Genomic DNA, 17,754 nt, shown 5'->3' on the forward strand with positions numbered 1-17,754 from the left:
CTTGGTTGTTGGACTTCCATACAGTTTGATTTTCTGTCAGTTCTGGTCATTTTTTGTTTTTAAATTTGTTGTCCTTCTTTTGGTTGTATGAGGAGGCACAGTACGTCTATCTATGCCTCCATCAGGGACAGAAGTCACCTCCTTTGATTTTAAATGACGGCCTTTATGGGTAGTAGCTTTGATGTAGGTCCTTGTTCTTCATCACCTTGAAAATTTCATACCACTCCCTTCTGGCCTGACATAGGTCTGTGGAGAAATCAAATGACAGTCTAATTGGTGTTTCCTTGCATATAACTACCTGCTTTTTTCTTGCAGCTTTTTATATTCTCTCCTTGTCCTTAAGGCTTGACATTTTAATTATGATGTGTCTTGGTGTAGGCCTGTTCAGGTTGAACCTGTTTGGAACTCTCTGGACTTCCTGTAACTGTGTGTCTTTGCTTTTTGCCAGATTAGGGAAGTTTTCAAATTATTATAGGCATTATTTCTTCAAATAGATTCTCATTCTCTTGCTCATTCTATTCTCGTATTCTCATGATGTTGATGTTATTATGTTTTATGTTGCCCAAAATGTTTTTAATCTCTTCTCATTTTTAAAGAGTTTTTTTTCTTCCGTGCCCAGGTATATTTTTCTATCTTATGTTCCAAATCACTGATTTGATCCTCTGCTTCATCTAACCTGTTTATTCCTTCCATTGTATTATTTATTTCAGATATTGAATTATTTACTTCTGATTTGTCCTTTTTTATGGTATATGTCTTTTTTCATGTGGTTGAATATCCTTATAATTATTACTCTAAAATCTCTATCTGGTAAATTGGTTGCCTGCATTTCATCTAGTTCTTCTGGACATTATTCTTGTTTTTTTTTTTTTTATTTGTGGTCTGTTTCTTTGTGTTCCCATTTTGGCTGCTTCTTTGTATTTGCTTTTGTGTATTAAGCAGATCTGCAACACTCTGGTACACGCCTAAATCAAACCCTGCCAGTGACTGTCCTTGGACAACCTGTTTGGAGCTATCAGCACTTGATAGCGTGTGCCTCCCTCTGCTGGTCTGGGTGTGTGCAGAAAGAAATAGGCTGTGCACCAAGGCTGGCTTTTACCAGCCCCAGGCCCAGGAGCTGGTCAGCTGAAGCCTCAGAGTTCCCAAGAATCCCCTTCTGCTTGCAGACTGTCTGTAGTGTTAAATAGTGAAAGGCTTCCAGCTGTAATCCTCAGCAGCAGGGCTTAAGGATCATAGGGTGGAGAAGAGAAATTTCTATAGGCAGGGGCTATTGCTTCCCCTCAAGTTGATGCCACTAGGAGGGAAGTGCTCTCCCTGAAAAAAATGGCTCCTTCAGTATGGGGAATGACTAAACACAGTAATCCTGGTAGCAGTTCCTTCAGCTCTCTTGCCAGAGCCACCAGCCCCAGACTGTCCTTAAGCATCTCTAATCTACTCTGCCTTTCCTCTTGCAGAGCGTAGGGTAAGTGGCTGCAAACAAAATTTTGTGCTTTGGCCCTTTAAGAGCCTCTCTGAGTCTCCACCCATCTCTCACTGGCAGACAGAAACCCCTCTGCTTTTCACAGTTGTATGTTATTTGAGTTATTTCCCAGTTTTGGTGCTGTAGTCTGGGGAGCCCAGCTTGGGGTTTAGACCTGACACTTTTCAAGGGATCCTCCTAGACACCCAAATATCACTCCAGGACATTAGCTACCACCAATGGGAGTGAAGCCAGCCCTCTCACACCTTCTCCATACTCCCTACCAGTCATGTTGTGGTGATGTGACTTCTTTCATCTGTCTGTGGTTATAAGACCTCTCTCCAGCTAGTATTCAGGTGGTTATTCAGGATGATTTTTCTATAATTTAATTATAATTCCAGTTTGTTTCTGAAAGGAAGTTAGTGTAGCTTACACTTACTCTTTCACGATGATGCGTCTGTGTGTTTGTTTCTATGTATTAGGGAGGGATGCTATATCTCCCAGTCCTGGCAGAGTGGCTTTATGGAGTAGCTGTCCTATGGATCCAGTGGAGCTGTCTACCTGGTCACCTGAGCCAGATTCTTTAGGAGTGTCCTGTGTGTGTTGTGTATGCCCTCCTGTAGTATTTTCCCCTTGATTGCTGTTGGCATGTGTAGGGTAGCTGAAGACATGGCTCCACCATGACCTCAGGGAGCAGTTGCCTGCCTAGCCAGCAGCCATAAGGAGCAAGAAAAACACCCTGTGTCTGCAGTCCCAGCCTTCTTAAGGCCTCTGTGTTTATCACAACCCTGTAGCATTTTTACACAGTACCATGGCTCCCTCCCCACTGGCACTCCTTCCTCCCTAATCCTGTAAGTAGCACCAAGGCTGGAGGGTGCAGTCTATCTCACACCAATCTGCAGCCATCAGTGCACTCCCCTGTAATGTGAGTAATAAAGGGCATGTCCACATCTGCTGGTACTCTGGTTGTCTTTTTTTTTTTTTCCAGAATATCACAACAGGTGCAGTACAACTCCCAGGTTTGGAGCTCCTGCATTATAGCATGTCTGTGGATATGAATGACCAGAGGCTAACTGACTGTGAGGACTAACCACGACTACAGTGGAGAAACTGTTGTGTGAAGGCTGACCCCAGGGAGCAAAATTCACCTTAGTGAATTCACCTTAGGGCTCTGATGCCTGCCTCTGGCGTTTGCTGGTTCCACCCTTTGGTTACGTCATTTGTGGAGCTAATTGGGTGATGCTGTCATATGGTCTGAAGCTGGTCACCACATGTGTTTTTCTTGGGCCCCTTGGAAATGCCTCCAATGAAGACCCTTGTCAGCCCCTGCCTGTGCCCTTCCTGCTGCCACCTGGTAACAGTTACAAAGTGATCTTCAATTTTTAGTTGCCTATGCTGGGCTTGGAGGTGTCTGGGAAATGATACACTACATACTGAGGCCGGTTGACATTAATGCTGGAGGCCACTTAGCAAGAGGTACAGGGTGCACTGAGGCCAGATGCTGCTTATTTATAGTTTGTGGATCTTTGAAAGATTTTAGGAAGTCCACTTTTGAACCAAGGATGGAAGCTTGTGAGGAGTAGCACCTGAAAGAGTTTTACATTGGTGTGAGGTTTGGGTTGGTACAAAGTTTGGGCCAAGCAGGGTCTCCAGGAATCACCAGTGTCAGGTGAACAGTGGTAGCCAAGCTGATGAAAACTCAGATATGGTGCCCACTTGAACTTAATGCTGTGTGTCAGGAGGAGGACTTAACAAACAAACAATGGTGCCTCCTAGCACATCTGTCCCAGCCAGAGGTGCCCTTCCACTTCTCACCCTGAAGGCAGATAATTGATTTCATCCCCATATTTCCCTTGGAGCTTTTCAAGCTGGTGCTGGGAGCTCAGAGAGAGTGAGTTGGAATAACTCTGGTTTCTGACCCTTTAAGAAGTTGCCTGTGTTTACAGAGCTTCCATCTCATGTGAATAAAATTCCACCTGATTTTCACAGCCAGATATTGTGAGGAGGGAAACATCAATGTGTGATTGCCTCTCATGTACCTCCAACTAGGGACCTGGTCTGCAACCCAGGAATGTGCCCTGACTGAGAATTGAACCAGGCATGCTTTGGTTTGCAGGCTGGCACTCAATCCACTGAGCCATACCAGCTAGGACCCATAGTAAGTCTTGAAGTCAGGTAGTGTTAGTCCTCAAAATTTTTTCTTCTTCAATATTGTGTTGGTCATTCTGTGTCTTTTGCCTCTCCATATACAGTCGTCCCTCACTATATTGTGGTGCATTTATTGTGGCTTCACTGTATCACAGGTTTTTAAAAAATATATATATCTAATTCTGTATTGCAGAGTTTTCGCTATATTGTGGGATTTTGCGGTATATAGGTATTTATATAGTATTTATGATTTTAATTATTTGTGCCTAAAAAATTTAAAACAATATAAAAATAAAAATGTTAATTCAACCATATTAAAAGAATATTAAATCAAAATAAAATACAGTATGTATTTTATCAGCGGATGAATACCATACTGTACACAATGGAAATGCAGTATGCTGCTTCTGCTTGTGCAAGTTTGCCAATGTGAGATTGTACACAGCACACTATTGGCTGATGGAATGGAAGGCAACCAACCACAGCACTGTGTTCTGTATCCTGGGTGCTGATTGGCTCAGTGACCATAGCATTGGTCTGTTTGCTCTCCTGCACTGTGCCCTATATATTCAGTATCTCTCCTTGTCCACTTCACATCGAGGTCTGATCACTACACATAGTGTTGCTCTGTGTGTTGTGTTTTTGTGAAATTTTCATAAAAGTTTGCATTTATTTGAAGCCCTACAATGCCACCCAAATGTTCTGTGTCTTCTAAGGCTTCTGGCAGTGAACCCAAGCACCAGAGGAATATGCTTACCATCAAAGAAAAGGTGGAACTTCTCAACATGTTAAAGGAAGGCAAAAGCTACAAGGCTGTAGGCTGCCATTACGGGATCAACAAATCTACAAGTCTGTTGTTCGCTACATAAAGAAAGACGATAAGTGAAACAAGCTAGGCAGTGAAAGACAAATACCACATGGTATCACCTTTAACAGGAATCTAAACAACAAAGCAAAAAAAAAACTAGCAAAATATAACCAAAGACACTGAAATAGGGGATAGTTTGACAGTGACCAGAGGGGAGAGAAGAGGGAATTTCAGGGGGGGAATGGGTAGGGTTTACAGGAACAAATTTGGAGAACACATGGACAAAAACTAGGGGTGGGGGTAATGGGGGGGAAGGGGGGAGGGTTGGGTGGGTGGGCTGGAATGGGAGTAGGGGGGAGAAACTGTACTTGAACAATGATTAAAAAAAAAAGAAAGACGGGAAGAATATTAGGTCTATGGCAACAATGACTTTTAACAAGACTGCAAAGAGAGTAGTCACTTCCTGCAATAAGGCCATTGTGAGGATGGAGTCTGCATTGGCTCACTGTGGATAAATGACTGCAAGAAGAAGAATATCTCGCTGGATACCAACACCATCCAGACTAAGGCCAAAAAACTTTATGATAGTTTTGCAGAAAGCACATATGTTCACAATGGTGATGAGGATGAAGATGAGGACGATGACATAGAAGCAGGACTGTCGAGTGCTTCTCCCACCAGACCAACCCCATTCAGTGTCAGCAAGGGCTGGTTTGACAAATTTCAGAGATGCTTTGGACTCAAGAGCATTTCTCTGCATGGAGAAGTTGCCTCTGCAGATAAAAAGCAGCGCCAGCAACTTCCCATAACTATGTTCATCACTTGAACAAAGAGATCAGTTATGCCTACGCCTTTAGTGGAAATAGAAGTTATGGCCCAGGGTGAAGATACTGCATCACCTGATGAAGTGCCTGATGAAGTGGTGCCTTCAGAAGAGCTATAATGCTCTCCTTGGCTGTGCAGTACATTTATCTTGTCGTCATCACCTTCATCAACATCAGTACTGCACAGCTACATAATTCATGATTTTCATCATTCAAGTTGTAGTATACTTCACTGGTGAGTACCCATATAGAATTTTCTATGTTGTTAAAATTACATAGGTTTAAGAGTGTAGAAAATATTTAAGAGCATATGAAGTATTTATAAGAGAGTGGGAAATGTTAATACGAGAGTGGGAAAGGTTTATAGGAGTGTGGGAAGGGTTTATAAAGCCTTAAAATATATATAAATAGTAAAATAAATATAATGCCTCTACTTCACGGATTTTTCACCTATAGCAGGTGTCTCTGGAATGTAACTCCTGTGATAGGTGAAGGGTCACTGTAAACTTTAGAAACATATTGTTGATATCTTCAAAATGACCTGCTGTGGTTTGGATTGGAATTGCATTAAATTTATAGATCAGATTGGTAAGAACTGATAACTTCATATAATGTGTCTTTGTATTCATGAATGTAGAATATCTCTCCATTTACTTAGTCTCTCTGATATTGTTCATTGGAGTTTTATAGTTTTCTATTTATATCAATGTTGTACATATTCTGTTAGATTTGTAGTTAAATATTTTATTTTCAAGGGTGATAATGTAAATAGTACTGTTTTTATTTCAAATTCCACTTGTTCATTGCTGAGAAATGATAAAGCTATTACTTTTGAATATTAACCTTGTATCCTGTAACCTTGTTATGATCACTTATTTGTTCCAGCAAAGTTTTTGTTGATTGTTCTGTTTAATTTCTTTCTTTCCAGTTGTATACCTTTCATTTCCTTTCTTATATTATTATATTAGGTACAACATTTAGTACAATGTTGAAAAGGAGTGGTGAGAAGGGAAATCCTTGCTTTGTGTCCGATCTTAGTGGGAAAACTTAGATTCTCACAATTAAGTACGATGATGGCTATAGGGTTTTTTATGCTCCTTATCAAGTTGAGAAAAATCAATAGTAATTTCTACGACTATACATTTTAAGGTTTAAATGGCAATGTAATCCACAAGAAATGCCTTAATAGGTAGTAAGTTTAGTCAGGTTTATAGTGGACATCTGTTATGGGGTTTTTTTTTGTTTGTTTGTTTGCTTGTTTTCCTTGCCTCTCTTCCTTGTGAAAACAGCCTCTCCTCATTGCCTCAGAATTCTTTAGGATCATCACTTAAAAGATACTTCTTGTTTTGCCAATGAGGCAGGCATATAATAAAACAACTGATTCAGGAATACATAGGTGATTCAACACAGTAGTCCAAGCAGAGTCTTCGAGAGGGTTGGTATAACTCTCTGGGCTCTGGTAAGCCAGGCTTCCTTCCCTGTAAACTTTTCTAGTTGACTTATATAATTTGCTGTTTTGTCTGGGGACAAGTACAACCCTTAGAGAGCCCACAAGTGAAGAATTTTCAGAGAAAGAGTATCACACAACTGGATTACATAGACTAAATTCTATCTTTTTTCTGGCCCCTCAGTTATGTGACCTAATATATACATTTCCTTATTGTTTAAGAAGTTGGATATGGGTTTTCTATTATGTGTGACCAAAATCATGCTGATTGATACAGTGTTATAAAATCTATTTATAGCTCAACTTAGCAAAACCTCATTTACCTAATCATACTTCACAAAGAAGAGACCAGCTATGGGCCATGTACAAAATGGGGCTCATTTCTATGACAACAATAAGAAGTTTCTAAGACAACAACAAAGGGGTTATGAATAGAAGGGAAGTGGGACAGTCATGCTCCATGCCATCTGGATTGCTTTGCTTTGCATACTTCTCTTTCCACCTTCCCTCATTACCATAGAATTTCAGCCAAGAAAAACAGGTAAGGTAGAGATAAACTACATATCCTAAGTGGCACCACCTACTTCCTTCCATAGGAGGAGAAATGTTACCACTGACTGCATCAAGACCCTAGATCTTGCTTTGCAAGGGTACTTGAGGTGAAGTTCCAACAAACCAGCAGCTGCAGTTGCTGCAGTTTGTATTCAGCGTCACGATTTTTCCTTTGGCCAAAGACAGAATAAGTTGTCTCCCAGTATAAAGCATTCAGCAAATGAGGGCAAGGAAGATCCACCAGAAATGAACACTTGATTTCCATGACAAATACGTTAATGCTGTATTAGCTAGTGGAGTCACTTTCTGTGTTGCTGCATGGGTATATGCAGCAACACAAATTAGAATAGAATAGATCCTGTCCCCTGTTGGCAGAGTCACCCTAAAGGAATGGAGAGATCAGTAATCATCCCACCTGGTATAATAACAATTGTCTCAAAAACAACTAAAAATTGATACCAAGTGAAAGTACTGTGTACCCTTAAAATATGGCATGATTGAGGAAATAAAATAGGAATTCTGGTCAAGGTAGAGGTGTAGGTAAACCCAGCTCTGCTCCTTACACAATCACAGGAAAAATTACAACTAGACTACAAAACAAATATCACCCAGAATCATTAGAAAATCAAGCTTTATGGAAGTCCAACAACCAAAGAATCAAAGAAGTCACATTTATTCAGATGGGTAGGAGGGACAGAGACATGCAGAGAGATATGGAGATATGGAGGATCGGAAATGCTGAACAGGCAGTCCCACATCAATGGATGGTAGATAAGTATCAGGAGGGATACCTCAGGAGCAAGGGACATCAACCACACACCAGGCCACACAGCCAAGGGTTTTAGTGCCTGGAAGATAAGTCCCCATCACTTCTGGCTGTAAAAATCAGTGGGGTTGGGACAGTGGAAGAAACTGGGATTCTCAAGAGTCTCCTCATAAAGGGCCCTCAATAGACTTAGTACTTACACATGTTCACTCCTTCTGGGCTCTAGCACTAGGGCAGCAGCTAGAAGGGCATCGGTGGTACACAGGGAGAAATTGAAGTGTCTGGCATCAGAGTGGGTGCCAAGGGACGGCTTCCTCTCAAACAGAATTCTAGAGGCCAGGTAGCAGCTTGTCCCCTTTCTGAGCCCCACCCCCCCCACACACAGCCACAGAGCAGTGAGACTATATAGGAGATGCTGTCAACCTGGTTCACATGACTGGCTCTGCCCTGGTGATTTTAAGTCTCTGCCCCATCCAACTTACTAGTACACTTTTCTACAATAAGTCATGCTGCTAAGACATAGAGTCAAAGCAGCTCTATCTAAAACATAGAAACAAACACAAGGAGGCTGGCAAAATGAGGAGACAAATATGGCCCAAATGAAAGAACAGAACAAAACTCCAGAAAAAGAACCAAACAAAATGGAATAAGCAATCTATAGATGCAGAGTTAAAAACACTGGTTATTCAGATGCTCAAGGAACTCATTGGGTACTTCAACAGCATAAAAAGGACCCAGGCAGAAATGAAGGTCACACTAAGTAAAATAAAGAAAAATTTACAGGGAACCAACAGTGGAGGGGATAAAGCCAAGAATCAAATCAATGATTTGGAACATAAGGAAGAAAAACACATTCAATCAAAACAGCAAGAAGAAAAAAGAATCTAAAACAACAAGGATAAGCTAAGAAGCTTCTGGGAAATTTCAAACATACCAATATTCTAATCATAGAGGTGCTGGAAGGAGAAAAGAAAGAGCAGGAAATTGAAGCCTTATTTGAATAAATGATGCAGACACCAGCCCGCAGTGTCCATGGTGTTATGGATGAGATATGAGATAAATTCACACAGACTACCGAGTCCTGTGGAGGAAAAGGGATGGCATGGCTACCCTCTCAAGGGGAGGGAACCTCGGAACAGCCTGGCAACTCTCTCAAGAGGAGAGCGCGCCGATCCTTCCCTTCACAGGTTTTTACTGGCTTTTAAATTGCACAGGAATACAGGTAAAGTTCATTAATCATTGTCAGGCAGTAAGGATCAAACAATAGATAGCATACAAGAACTATGAGGGTTTATTCTGAGTCAGGGTCTGTTAGCTAAAAGGCTACAGAACTTTGGGAAACAAACTCATTTCCTGCTTGGGCCTTTATCATTTAATTAAGAGCATTCTTAGCAAAGCAGGTTTCACAGGATTTTATATATCCTTTCTCGGGCCTGATCACCTGGGAAGCCTGTCCTATCTAGCACAGGGCTACACTGCCCTCTGTCATTGTTTCAGGCTTAAGTCAGGCAGAGGAGGCAAGATAGCCAGGAAATCAGGAGACTTCTCACAGGCAGAATGAGGACTCAGGCTTTGTCAAAGCCGAGGGGTGAGGGTCCGTCATCCCCTTTCTCCGTAGCCCCCCGAGTCCTTCCCTGGGGCCTCCATGTGATCATGCCTGTCTTAGATCGTCCTCCCCTTGGGGAATCTTACCTGTCATTGGCTAACCGACCAAGCATTGGGGGCCAGGCAGGGTGAAGAAAAAGGAGCAGAAGTGGCACCCCTGCCAGGGAGATAAACTTTGTCTCCTTAGTGGCTTATGGTCTGAAGGTCACTCACTCAGCCTTAGCCATGGGGGGATTACAGCTACTGAAACCAGGCAGGGCGGCTCCTAACAAATAAATATTGAAAGAAAACTTTCCTAATTTGGTGAAGGGAATAGACATACAAGGCCAGGAAGCGCAGAGAATCCCAAACAAGATGGAGGCAAAGATGACCACTTCAAGATACATCATAATTAAAATGCCTAAGGTGAAAGATAAAGAGAAAATCTTAAAAGCAGCAAGAGAAAAGCAAATAGTTACCCACAGGGGAGTTCCCATAAGACTATCAGCTGACTTCTCAAAAAATAACTTTGCAGGATAGAAGGGACTGGCAAGAAATATTCAAAGTGATGAAAAGCAAGGACCTACAACCAGATTACTCTGTCCAGCAAAGTTATCATTTAGAATTAAAGGGCAGATAAAGCCCTTCCTAGACAAGGTAAAGTTAAAGGAGTTCATCATCACCAAGCATTATTATATGAGATATTAAAGGGATTTATGAAAAAGATCAAAACAATGAACATTAAAATGACAATAAATTCACAACAATCAACAATTAAATTTAAAAAACAAACTACATAAACATTCAGAATAGAACCAGAATGGTAGATATGGAGATTATTTGGAGGGTTTTCAGCTGGGAAGGGTAAAAAATAATGAGGGCAAAGGTACAGGGATTAAGAAGTACAGCTTGGTAGGTACAAATAGAATGGGGGAGTTAAGAATAGTATAGGAAATGGAGTAGCCCAAGAACTTATATGCATGACCATGGACATGAACTAAGAGTGGGAATTGCAGAGGGAATGGGGGATACCAGGTGGACAAGGGGAACAATTTGAACAACTGTAAAAAGTGATAAAATATATTAAAAAATTAAAATTTAAAAACATTTCATAAAGTGTTTTTGAAATTTGAAAAATTTAAAAAAGACCCTAGATCTTCTAGACTCCCTAGAGTAGTTTGGCATGGCCTGGCAGTGACCAAAACTCTTGGTGGCATCTTTTAAATATATGATAAGTCATTGACACATAGGAATGGGTATTGTAAAAAAAATGCATGGAAGGAGAAGCATGGTGGTGGGCATACATTACTCAATAAAATAGAATAAAACGTATGTTTATGAATTCAGTACCTGAGGAAGAAGGAAATAATGTCTACAGAGGATTTCTGAAAATAAATAATCAAGATCAAAAGTACTTTTAAAGCTTCTGTAGATTTATTTTTGCCTTCCTTTTGAATGAAACTTCATACAGATAGGGGTCTAAGAGCCTGGATTATATAGTCTGAAGCCTAAACAACAACAACAAAGTGAACAAAGAAAACTGCAATAAATTCATAGACACAGAGAACAGACTGATGGTTGCCAGAGTGAAGAGGGTTTGGAGGACTGCGTGAAAAAGTAAAGAGCCCTGGCTAGTGTGGCTGTGTTGGTTCGAACATCATCCCATAAAGTGAAAGTTCATGGGTTCAAATTCCAGCCAGGGCACATACCTGGGTTGTGTTTTTTGTCCCAGGTCAAGGCTCATACCAGGAAACTGATGGATATTTCTCTCTCACATTGATGTTTCCCTCTCTCTCTCTTTCTCTCTCCTTCTCTCCCTCCCCCTTCCTTCCCCTCTGTAAAATCAATGGGCATGTGCTCAATTTTTTAAAAAATGTGAAGAGATATGTACAAATCAGTAGCTCTAAAGTAGGCATAGGGATATAAAGTACAGCATAGGGAATATTGTCAGTAACATTGTAATAAGTATGCATGATGCCAGGAGAATACTTGCAAATATTAGGGGAATATTTGTAAAGCATATGATTAACTACTATACTATATACCTGAACCATTAAAAATATTTAATGTAAATGGTAAATTGAAATATAAAATTTTAAAATAAAATAAAGCCAGAAAAAAAAGAGAAAAATGCATAGCCATAAAGATACTGTCATCAAAATTAGAAATATGAGAAATATTTTGGTAGACTTAGCTTGAGAGTCGTACAACTTCAGGTTCTTTTGGACTCTCCAGGCATCAGATTCATACTCCTCATTCTTGTTAGACTCACCCTAAAGACCCCACCTGAAGAAGTATCCCAAAATAATGCTTCTACTTCTCAAGATTTACCCCTGCACCACTCATTACTCTTGAGTCATAATTAAGGCCCACTTTAGCACAGCTTTAGTGGGGAAAGCAGTTCATACTCCAGAAAGGTTATACAATCAAAAGAATGGTTAAGATTAGCTAATAAGAACAATAGGAAGCCAGAAGAAAACGGGCAATTTTAAATCTTAAGGTGTTCGATGGAGGAGGATGTAACTAAAAGGATGGATAGAGGATAATTTATTGATATAAAGAACATACTTTGATTATTTAAGAGTCTTGGTGAGGACCCCTGAATCTACTTATAATTCACCTCCTGGATAGTTTCTTAAAGTGTGGACAAGATTATTACCTACAGTGAATTTCCTCTGTAGAGTACTAGAAACCTCAGGGATGTTATGTGTTAGAATGGATCCATTATGTGTTTGCAGAGAATTCACCACCTACCTGCCTATATTTCTTAGGAGAACTCAGTGGAGATTCCCTTCAGGAAGCACAAGGATTGCGCTGGTGAGAGAGGTATGAACATCTTTGAGGAGCTTAGTAGGTAGGACATGTCGTTTTTAGGCCAGTGCTGACTAGTGAGAGATGTTGCCAATGGTCTGTGCAATATCAATGGGGATGATAGGATTCTGAAATAGCAGAGGGAAGGCTATTGCACAAGGAGGATGAAATTACTGTAATGGGAAGCAAGGCCGAATGATAGAGCACCTTAACCTACAAAGTCTGTGGTGGTGACTAATAGATATTGCCAGAGGCATGGCAATTAAGTAGGGTGTGAATTGACTTGGATAATTAAAAAAAATCAGATGTTGGGAAGCTGAAATTTGAAATAACCATAGCAATGGAAAATCATAATCGCTCCTTCAATTTTAAAAGCTAAATCAATTTACCAGACCTAAAAGCACATTGATTGAAAGGATGCCTACCATTCCCCCTGATGAAGGACTGCAACATCACTACAAGTATAATTTATACATATTACCCAGTACTTCCCCAAAGGAAGTGACAGGCATATATCAGGATAATGGTTGCTTAAACAAAATGGGGTAGAGATCTGAGTTGACACAGATACCGCAGAGACATGATATATTATTATGTTTCTCCAGTTAGAGTTGTGCTTCTTAGGGCAGATGATAAATGTAGTTCTAATCTAAGTGTACCCTGCAATTAGTCCAGTGGGTCCATGGACCTGCCCAGTAGTTATTTTGCCAGTTCCTACATGTATAGTTTGCAGAACACTTAAAATAATTTCCTGACATGTAGAATAAGAGAATAGGAAGAAGTCACTGAAACTGCCTTCAACTCAGCCAAAATAAAAATTAGGAGCACTCCTAGGAGGAATTGCAGAGATTAAACACCGCATAAGAGACTAAAAGAATGGAAGGTGGTGGTCCCATCATTACCTGACTGACCCTTACAAAAATCAGATGGATGATAGCAGATAAAGGTAGAGCTATTAGAAATTTAACTAAACAATAGCCCCCAGTAATTGACGTCATGCCCAAGTGGTATGGACTGAACCATCAGTTTTCAGAACTTTGTATATGGCTATTGAACCATTAATATAGTTCTTCTTTATACCCATTGTAAAAGAGAATCAAAAGTATGTAGCCAGCTTTTAGTTGGAATGAACTAAATACATATTCATTGTCTTGCTCTAGGACTTTTTACTTTTTGTCAAAACACATTCCTCTGGGATCTTAATCTTCTTGGCATCTGCAGAATATTACACTAGCTCACTATCTGAGCTGCTCATTCCAAGTAAATTCTAACTGGTTTTTAAAAATTCTGGTCCTGGCTGGCATAGCTCAATGGATTGAGCGCAGGCTGCTAACCAAAGCATCACAGGTTCGATTCCCAGTCAGGGTATATGCCTGGGTTGCAGGCCAGGTCCACAGTGGGGGCCATGTGAGAGGCAACCACACATTGATTCTCTCTCTCTTTCTCCCTTCCCCACTCTAAAAATAAATAAATAAAATCTTTAAAAAAATATTCTTACCTGAGGACATGCTTATTGATTTTAGAGAGAAGGTTTGTTACGGAGAGAGAAAAAAAGAGAAACATTGATGAGAGAGAAAAACATCATTGTATGCACCCTGACTGGAGACTGAGCCTACAACCTAGGCATGTGTCCTGATCAGGAATCAAAATGTGACCTTTCAGTTTATGGGACTATGCTCCAACCAGCAGCTAGGACAAAGGTAACTACATCTAACTACTTTTGATCCTTCTTATTGATGACCTTCTCATGTGTACAAATGGTCTTACTTTGGAATGTAAGAATCATTTGCATATATTTTCTTAGGGTCCCAGTTGAAATTAAGGTTTTGGTTTCACTTTTTAAATTGGTAATAGTTTACTTTTAAAATTTACATAAAATATGGCAGTGTTAATACTTGTTCATTCTTGATATTTTTCTTTAATCATTTTTTCTTTTTTGGTATTAGTTATTTTTTTAACTATGGTAAAATACACAAAATTTATCATTTTAATGTGAGTAATTTATTGCATAAAGTACATTAAAATTATTTGCAAGCACCATTATTTTCAGACTCTTTTATCACCCTTAAGGAAATCCTCATACCTTAATTCATTTAAAGAAATAAATCATAACAGTTAATAAATAATTTTTAAAAACTAAAACTGAAACAGTATTCTTTAAGATGTTCACAGTGTGGCAAACGCAATTTTGCAATGCTCAGTAAAGTGCTCAGTAAAGTGGGCGATGACAGCACAGTGTGGTACCTACAACACCTTTGCTGTCTGAAATCTGAGACCCTGAATGAGTTCCCTCTTCCCATCGCCTGGCTACTCCACTCATTCTTCAAGTCTTGGTTTAGACATTGTTTCTTCTGGAAATTCTTCCTATACCTTAAAAATGATTATATATCCCTCCATAGTTGTAAATGATACAAGTGTTACCTTGTAGCATCTATCACTTTATTATAATTTTCTTCTTGTTCATCTTATCTCCTAGATTGTCAGCTCTTTGAGTTCATCTTTACAGCTCCCACTCATCACACTTCCCAGCCTTGAGTACATCCTTCATACATTTTGCTGAATGGCATAGATTCTTGGTCCAGGCAGGGTGCTGTAGTGGGAATCTATGCTGGCAGAGGGCATAACGAGTGTAATGAATGCCTGGAGATGCCAGTAGGAACTATTCAAGACAATCACTTACTGGAAATCATAATACTTCATACTGACAATCAAGGCAAGAGAGTAAGTTCAATAAATCATAATTTAAAAAATACTATAGCTGATCTTCAGGCTTCAGTATCATCTTAATAGTTACATTTAAATGTGTCATTACAATTTATTCAATTGGTGCTCTATTGTTGGAAATTCAGATTTTTTCCAACTTTTCACTATTATAAATAACAGTAAAATAAAGAGCATTTTGATGCATGTTGCCAAAATTACCTTTAGAGAAGCTGTACTAATTCACTTCCTGTTAGCAGTGTACTCTGTGTGACTGAGGCACTTTCTCCTGGAAATAGAAATTGCCATGAAAAACCAGGACTGCCCCTAGGATGTGCACTATATACAACTTATTTTAACACAAATATATACACAATTTGTTTTAAGTAAGTATTACAAAAATTCATAGGCCCATGTGATTATATGAATTCATTGGTAAAAATTTAGCATAATGGGTAGAGAGGAGAAACTTCCATATTTATTCATCGCTCAACAGTGCTTATAAAGATTCTTTGTGGAGTCTAGGCACCAACTCTTTCTCTTCTTCCTTATCAAGTCACCATTCTGGCTAATGTCATAACTCCCATTTTGAGAAGAAGTAGCTCATGTGGTCATGACTCCCAATGCCATAGCTCTGGCACCTGTTTGTGCTGACACAATGGAGATCTTGCCTCTGCAGCCCCTAGGACCATTTCTGTAACATTGCTGCATCATAGCTCAGGAGTCCAGTCTGCCCATTGCCATGAACAGTGGCTTTTGTGGACTCTTTCCAAGTTGTTTCTGTGCTTTGCTGTTGTGGCCACCAGGACAACCCAGAAAGTGCAGGCAGATACAAATGAAGGTTCATTTTTCTGGTTATGGTAAAGGCTCTGTTAGGAATTTTATGGCATAAAGGTAGAAAAACCACCTCCAACCATCCTTTCTTGCCCTTTGGCTTACAATTACTGCACTCTTAGAATATGACCTCTTTCAATGTTGACCCCACCCTGCATTCCATACCCTACAGCCAGCTTGGGTTGGTGGTGGAGGAGGGGAGGGTGGTCCAGGCAAAGAGCCCACGACTGAGAGATAAGCTCATCGTGAAGACTTTAGATTGACCAGGTAAAGTGAGACATCATCATATTCATTGCAGGCAAGAGAGGACATCAGTTGGAAGGTCCTACTGCATTTGAATAGCAAAGTTCATGCAGGCCCTCAGAGAAAGATGATGAGGCATGGAGACTTCAGAGGGGCTGAGTTTACCACTTTGGTTACCAGAGGTAGGGGAATAGGGTAAATGATACCTGTTGCCAGCACTGCTGCCCTCATGAGCTGTTGAATGCAGGAAGGACCCAACCTAGATAGGCCATGTGAGTCCACACACATGGACTATCAGGAACTCAGAGCCCTAAAATTATCATGTGTTTGAGGTGATTGAGAGTCACCACAACCAGTACATTATTAGCACCACTGTTGTGACCCAGTCTCTTGAGATTCTGTGAAAGGAACACTGTATAAGTAAGGGGTTGTGATTTCTTCCTGGCCCTTCTGGACCAGCCTTTATCATGAGACCTTGGAACTACCCATGGTCAGAGAGCCCTCACTCCCACTCTTTTCCCTCCCTTCTACCCTGGCCAGCTCATGGAAAGGGGAGTAGAACAGCAGAGTGCCCTGAAGGAGAGAAATGTGTTCTGAGATTGTGAGGAACCTGGCTGTGAGATTGTAAGGGTACAAAATAGATGGCCTGGCCTCATGGGGAGACAGAAGATGTTGAGAAAGGTAGTACTCAGCAGGCTTCTGGCTACAGATCTGGATCTAAAGGCAAAACTGAGACTGCCAACCACAACAATAACTGAATGATGGCTTTTGCAGTGTATTCACTGAGAGTGAGGCTTGTTTTTATTGCCACTGTTGGAGGTGAGTCTAACATCAGTATTGAGCAAATGTGGAAAGTTTTATGCCTAGCAGCCAGGGGCACCTCACTTCTCTGTTTAGCCAGATTGTTGGAAAATGTAGAGGAATAGCATATAAAACAAAGAAGGGGAAGTATGGAAAAACATAATCCTCAACTAAAAATAACTTTTAATGGTTATTTTTTAGTAATACTCTTTCATATTAATTTGCTTCACACTCTATTGGATCTTTTACTCTCCTTAATTAATTAAGATCTGAAATAAGCTTTTGTTAAAAAGTGGTGTTGCAGAGAGGGCTAATGTTTTCATAGAGCCTGCCAAAATATATAGGAATGACTTTTAAAAAACCACAGTTCCAAGAAGTATGTAATGACTTTTTTATATATTTTTTATTGATTATGCTATTACAGTTGTCCCATTTCCCCCTTCACTCCCCTCCACCCTGTACCTCCTCTCCCACCCACGTTCCCCCCCTTTAGTTCATGTCCATGTGTCATACTTGTGAGTTCTTTAGCTTCTACGTTTCCCGTACTATTCTTACCCTCCCCCTATCTATTTTCAACCTACCTTCTATGCTACTTATTCTCTATACCTTTTCCCCCTCTCTCCTCCTCCCACGCCCCTACTGCTAGCCCTCCATTTTTGTGGTTCTGTTCCTGTTCTAGTTGTTTACTTAGTTTCTTTTAGTTTTGCTTTAGGTGTGGTTGTTAATAAAATTGTGAGTTGCTGTCCTTTTACTATACATGTCTTTTCTTTATCTTCT

The 17,754-nt window shown here is 40.2% G+C and overlaps 1 pseudogene; it reads left to right on the forward strand.

Annotated features, from left to right (window-relative positions):
• The first annotated feature begins 5,256 nt into the window (after nt 1–5,256).
• On the forward strand, nt 5,257–7,652 carry LOC114506026 (annotated as a pseudogene).
• The last annotated feature ends 10,102 nt before the right edge of the window (nt 7,653–17,754 follow it).

The sequence above is a fragment of the Phyllostomus discolor genome, chromosome 9 (genome assembly GCF_004126475.2).
Source record: "Phyllostomus discolor isolate MPI-MPIP mPhyDis1 chromosome 9, mPhyDis1.pri.v3, whole genome shotgun sequence".
Classification (NCBI taxonomy): Eukaryota; Metazoa; Chordata; class Mammalia; order Chiroptera; family Phyllostomidae; genus Phyllostomus; species Phyllostomus discolor.